This window comes from Tigriopus californicus, chromosome 8 (assembly GCF_007210705.1).
Source record: "Tigriopus californicus strain San Diego chromosome 8, Tcal_SD_v2.1, whole genome shotgun sequence".
Taxonomy (NCBI): domain Eukaryota; kingdom Metazoa; phylum Arthropoda; class Copepoda; order Harpacticoida; family Harpacticidae; genus Tigriopus; species Tigriopus californicus.
This window is the reverse complement of record NC_081447.1, coordinates 10280619-10287188: the sequence shown is the minus strand read 5'-3', so window position 1 is coordinate 10287188 and position 6570 is coordinate 10280619.

Here is a 6570-nt window from a genome sequence, read left to right as displayed (position 1 = left end):
AGACACACACACACCCCTATCCGGGTGGTGCACTGGGCTTGGTTGGAACTGAATGGTGGCTAGAATTGAGCAAGGAGTGAGGGAAGGGCGGCGGGCGGGCGGAGCGGGTGGAACAAGGCATGACGGAACACATTCGTCTGTTTTGGAAGAGTGCTGAGTTGAGGACGGAAAGCGGACTTTCCTTTTGGTGCAAGCAATGCTAATGCATGACGAGATTGACGACTGTTCCGAGTTGCGTGGGAAGGCCAAGATTTGATGCATTGTCGTACAGGAGAAGGAACATTAGTCACACATGTTAATGCATATGAATAGTGCAAGAGATTGTGTATGATAAAGGAGCTGCCAAAATGTTGAAACTGATATTAATTGGCCAAACTCGAAGCCTTTATCGATTTGGAGGCCTTTAAGAAATTTGAAACTGCCCAATGTCAATCAAGCCTTCATTATTAGCAATTACTTACTGCAGGTTTTGCCAAGCCTAGTTTGGTTCAATACATTCCTTACACATGAGCATTTGGACTTTGTATAGTTAGTTAAATTCAAGATAGAATTGCCATGTATTTTGAAAAAAACAATTTTAAAATGAGAACATTATATGTACCCCACCAAAAAATACTTGTGGGAACCTTTAATCGAAAATTCATCTCCATTAACCGGTAATGTTTCAGTTAACATTACCACTTCATGCGTCGTTGTTAGTCTAGTGAAATAATATTAACTGATGTGAATAAATCAGCCGATTAATTTTTTCAGGTCAAGTCAATTGCATTTTTGACCTAAAAACCTAATAGGGATCAAACTTGGCAATACTGGAGACATGTTTTTTTAAAGCTCTTACCTCGCGTTAAAGACGTTAACGGTATGAAAATACACTAAGGAAAATGTTGAGCCGAATGCTCATTCTGGGTAACGTCCAAGCCTTAAAATCAGAGGTACGACCGATAAAAAACTCATTTCAGTTTTTGAGAGTTTGCGGGGCAGGCATATTGATCGCATGAGTAGCAAGTTTATTTGTCAAACCAGAACATTCAAGATCGCCAGAGCCAAACATAAATGATTCAAATCATTTCTTGGTTCAAGGTGGGACTGGGGATACAAAAAACCAAAAAGCCAAGAAATTGCTAATTGGATGTTTTATAGATCCTTTAATAATTGATGAGTTTGATCAATAAGTCCGTTGACTAACTTGTCAAAAGTGTTCGTCAACGCTTCAAATGTTAACGGTTTGACACCCCTACACTATTTACAGTACATGGAAAATCCTATGTATAGGGCATGTCAAGTGAAGTGAATTGGAGGAAAAATGTGGTCCTGCACCCTGATTTTGTGCATTTTTGGGGAGGAGAACTAAGACAAACATCACAGTCAACTTCCCCCATCCGCTCATTGAATTTTCAATAATCGAGTGATTTCGAGTGAGCTGTGTTACAAAACCCAACAAAGTGAACATGTTTGGCGAGATTCGGTGACTGCACTATCAAATTGGCTCAATGCCACAATGATATTTTCTTAGACAAGCAGTTAGAATGAAATAAATGTTAAAAATCAATGCATGCACAGTGCGGTTTGGCTGGGTATGTTATCTTTGCTTTACTCCATGGAGTAACGTCAGTTGTTCATAAATGCGTTCACTTGACAAGCCTATACCTGTATTTTTCTGTTTATACCTTAAGAAGAAGTGTCCAAAACTTTGCTTATCTTCAGGGCTTTTTAAAACTGAAAATAAAATGCCCATTGAAATACAACAAAGATGGGAAAATAGTCCTTAATGTGAAAATTAACCTTGAAAAAAAGAGCAAGTGATGGGTGCTTTCTTACTTCAAACATGACTGGCAGCCAAACGATACAAGGCGGGAATTTCTCTAAACCTTTCTGGGAGGCGTCAAATTGTTGGTGAAATTCTAGACACTTGACCACTATATGACTTGCACTAAGAAATAATTCCATTCAAAACCAACCCGAACATGCCGTTGCGTAAATTGCGATGCAATATCTCATCCATTCCATGCCACAAATGACCCGAACATCGCAATAAATGAAAAATAAAGTTTCAAAATTTCAATGCCCAACTAGATAATGTCTTCATTCTCGCCGCACGCAATGAATATGTCGTGCCTTTTGTATTGAAGCGATATCTTTCATGATTTTGGTCACATTCCAAGTCAAATGTATGTCATATTCCCATTCATAGTATTTTAAGTAACTTTAAATTGGTCCATGCTCTCGCGGGTGTAAGGTTGCACAAAAGAAACGAAAGATTTTTCCCACCCCATCAGTTGATCATAAAGACCGAATTTAGTTGAAAAGGAAGTAGAACGGATGGAAAAAATAAACACCTTTCGAGGATTAGAACTTTTCGTTCACCGTACTCGCAGACTAAGATATGGATCATAAATCTGCGAAACAAACAAAACATTAACAACGTAATGGAGCGCATAACGCGCTTGCCTGGCGCGCAAAATGGCGACATGGGTTTTATTCTGAACATCGCGCAACCTTCTGAATGAGTGAGACACTCGACTCGGGTGGCTCGGTCGGTCAAGCGACAAGATTCCAGTCGCTTGCGAGGGCTGGCCCAATGGACCCTGTTCACCCTGTTGAGCTAGTCGACTCGGGGCCTCAGCTTCCTTCTGCCACTCTCAGGGTGACTCATCCGAAGCCCCTAAATTTGATCGACAGCAAAAAACAACACCTTCGTTCAAGAAATAGTCATATTTGAACCATGAAAGGAGGCATGAAATTCAAAATCTCATTTGAATTATCTCAATAATCAATCCTCTGTTGATGATCTATAGCTTTCTTTTATATTCTTGGTGGGTCGGTCTCCGCTGTAATTCATGGGTCTTCGTCACGCTGAGCGTCATTGGTGCGTCGTTGAGACCTCTCCTCGCTCCCCCGCTCTCCCCGCTCCCCCCCTGTGGCCCTTGGAGCTTGGCGTGTAGCGTGCCGTGCCCCGTGTCAGAGAGTGCTCACGCCTCAGTCACATTTCCTCGGCGAGTGCACCACTCACACGCTTACTCGCTCTCTCGCTTTCTGGCTCATCTGCGAGAAACCGCCTCATTCACCGCCGGATCCGTCGGACCCGTCATCCCGGATTGGTCTTTGGCTGACCCACCGCCTCCTCACAGCCATCCTTGGGCCGCTGCCAATTGACCTCAAGCCGTGCCATCGCCCATTGGAGTTGGGATTCTCGTCCGCCGCTCAGGCGTGCCACTACATCGATGGTGGTGACTGTCAGGCCGCAAGAGGCCGCCGGCTCGCCTGCCCGCGAGTCCCGGAGACTCGAGACCGACACCTCGTCCCAGCCCAGTCAGCAGCTAATGGTACGGCCCACGGGTCCAGGCTTATCCCTTGATCTCGGTCAGAACACGCAGGCGGGGGGGGGGGGTTTTAGCTTGAAAGCATGATCAGTTTGTTTCCCGCGCGAAAAATGGTTTCCCAACACGGGAGGTCACAAATGGGGACGGAGGCAGATGATTTTGGGGGTTGAGAGTGATTAAACAGGGATAAACGTTATTCTCCACCGATTAGTTGGCGGTGCTACTTTTTTAAATCTTAACCTGACCTAATCAAACCTAATGTAAACCTTACCTTAACCTAACACGATATTAATACCCTTAAAGTCTCTATCTAAACCTTTTAACATTTTGCCACAAAGTTAAAAATGAGCACCGCCACTAATCGCTGGAGAATAACGTTTATCTTAAACAGGCACAGTGGTTAAAATGCTTTTTTCAAGTTTGGATGAAAATAACCCAAACACATCTTGGTATTTTTCTAGGTCCCTAAACCATAAGCAACAACTTTGAGCGTTTGCGTTATGGCTATCAATCTAGCTCTGAGTATTGTTTTTCGTACTTAGAAAATACTTCAAGACTGGAATGTTCAAAATTCTACTTGTGGAACACGCTTGAATCCAAATTAGCATATGAATGATTCCATACCACGAAAGTAACAGAATAATTCTCAATGTTTTTGCTAAATCTAAAAATAGCTTTAAAATGTTTACATCAAGTTGAACAAGCTCTGAAGATTTCAGAAAAGGTCTTTGAGGATCAAAGAGTCATTTCTTTTTCCGTTGGAACAGGTTCTTCAGAAAAAGTCAAATCACTAAAACTTAAAGTGATGTTAAAAAAAACATTTTAAAGCTATTTTAGATTTAGCAAAAACATGAGAAATATTCTGTTACTTTCGTGGTACCATTAGCTGCTGACTGGGCTGGGACGAGGTGTCGGTCTCGAGTCTCCGGGACTCGCGGGCAGGCGAGCCGGCGGCCTCTTGCGGCCTGACAGTCACCACCATCGATGTAGTGGCACGCCTGAGCGGCGGACGAGAATCCCAACTCCAATGGGCGATGGCACGGCTTGAGGTCAATTGGCAGCGGCCCAAGGATGGCTGTGAGGAGGCGGTGGGTCAGCCAAAGACCAATCCGGGATGACGGGTCCGACGGATCCGGCGGTGAATGAGGCGGTTCTCCGAGATGAGCCAGAAAGCGAGAGAGCGAGTAAGCGTGTGAGTGGTGCACTCGCCGAGGAAATGTGACTGAGGCGTGAGCACTCTCTGACACGGGGCACGGCACGCTACACGCCAAGCTCCAAGGGCCACAGGGGGGGAGCGGGGAGAGCGGGGAGAGCGAGGGGAGGAGGTCTCAACGACGCACCAATGACGCTCAGCGTGACGAAGACCCATGAATTACAGCGGAGACCGACCCACCAAGAATATAAAAGAAAGCTATAGATCATCAACAGAGGATTGAGTATTGAGATAATTCAAATGAGGTTTTGAATTTCATGCCTCCTTTCATGGTTCAAATATGACTATTTCTTGAACGAAGGTGTTGTTTTTTGCTGTCGATCAAAGTTTAGGGGCTTCGGATGAGTCACCCTGAGAGTGGCAGAAGGAAGCTGAGGCCCCGAGTCGACTAGCTCAACAGGGTGAACAGGGTCCATTGGGCCAGCCCTCGCAAGCGACTGGAATCTTGTCGCTTGACCCGACCGAGCCACCCGAGTCGAGTGTCTCACTCATTCAGAAGGTTGCGCGATGTTCAGAATAAAACCCATGTCGCCATTTTGCGCGCCAGGCAAGCGCGTTATGCGCTCCATTACGTTGTTAATGTTTGTTTGTTTCGCAGATTTATGATCCATATCTTAGTCTGCGAGTACGGTGAACGAAAAGTTCTAATCCTCGAAAGGTGTTTATTTTTTCCATCCGTTCTACTTCCTTTTCAACTAAATTCGGTCTTTATGATCAACTGATGGGGTGGGAAAAATCTTTCGTTTCTTTTGTGCAACCTTACACCCGCGAGAGCATGGACCAATTTAAAGTTACTTAAAATACTATGAATGGGAATATGACATACATTTGACTTGGAATGTGACCAAAATCATGAAAGATATCGCTTCAATACAAAAGGCACGACATATTCATTGCGTGCGGCGAGAATGAAGACATTATCTAGTTGGGCATTGAAATTTTGAAACTTTATTTTTCATTTATTGCGATGTTCGGGTCATTTGTGGCATGGAATGGATGAGATATTGCATCGCAATTTACGCAACGGCATGTTCGGGTTGGTTTTGAATGGAATTATTTCTTAGTGCAAGTCATATAGTGGTCAAGTGTCTAGAATTTCACCAACAATTTGACGCCTCCCAGAAAGGTTTAGAGAAATTCCCGCCCTTGTATCGTTTGGCTGCCAGTCATGTTTGAAGTAAGGAAAGCACCCATCACTTGCTCTTTTTTTCAAGGTTAATTTTCACATTAAGGACTATTTTCCCATCTTTGTTGTATTTCAATGGGCATTTATTTTCAGTTTTAAAAAGCCCTGAAGATAAGCAAAGTTTTGGACACTTCTTCTTAAGGTATAAACAGAAAAATACAGGTATAGGGCTTGTCAAGTGAACGCATTTATGAACAACTGACGTTACTCCATGGAGTAAAAGCAAAGATAACATACCCAGCCAAACCGCACTGTGCATGCATTGATTTTTAACATTTATTTCATTCTAACTGCTTGTCTAAGAAAATATCATTGTGGCATTGAGCCAATTTGATAGTGCAGTCACCGAATCTCGCCAAACATGTTCACTTTGTTGGGTTTTGTAACACAGCTCACTCGAAATCACTCGATTATTGAAAATTCAATGAGCGGATGGGGGAAGTTGACTGTGATGTTTGTCTTAGTTCTCCTCCCCAAAAATGCACAAAATCAGGGTGCAGGACCACATTTTTCCTCCAATTCACTTCACTTGACATGCCCTATACATAGGATTTTCCATGTACTGTAAATAGTGTAGGGGGTGTCAAACCGTTAACATTTGAAGCGTTGACGAACACTTTTGACAAGTTAGTCAACGGACTTATTGATCAAACTCATCAATTATTAAAGGATCTATAAAACATCCAATTAGCAATTTCTTGGCTTTTTGGTTTTTTGTATCCCCAGTCCCACCTTGAACCAAGAAATGATTTGAATCATTTATGTTTGGCTCTGGCGATCTTGAATGTTCTGGTTTGACAAATAAACTTGCTACTCATGCGATCAATATGCCTGCCCCGCAAACTCTCAAA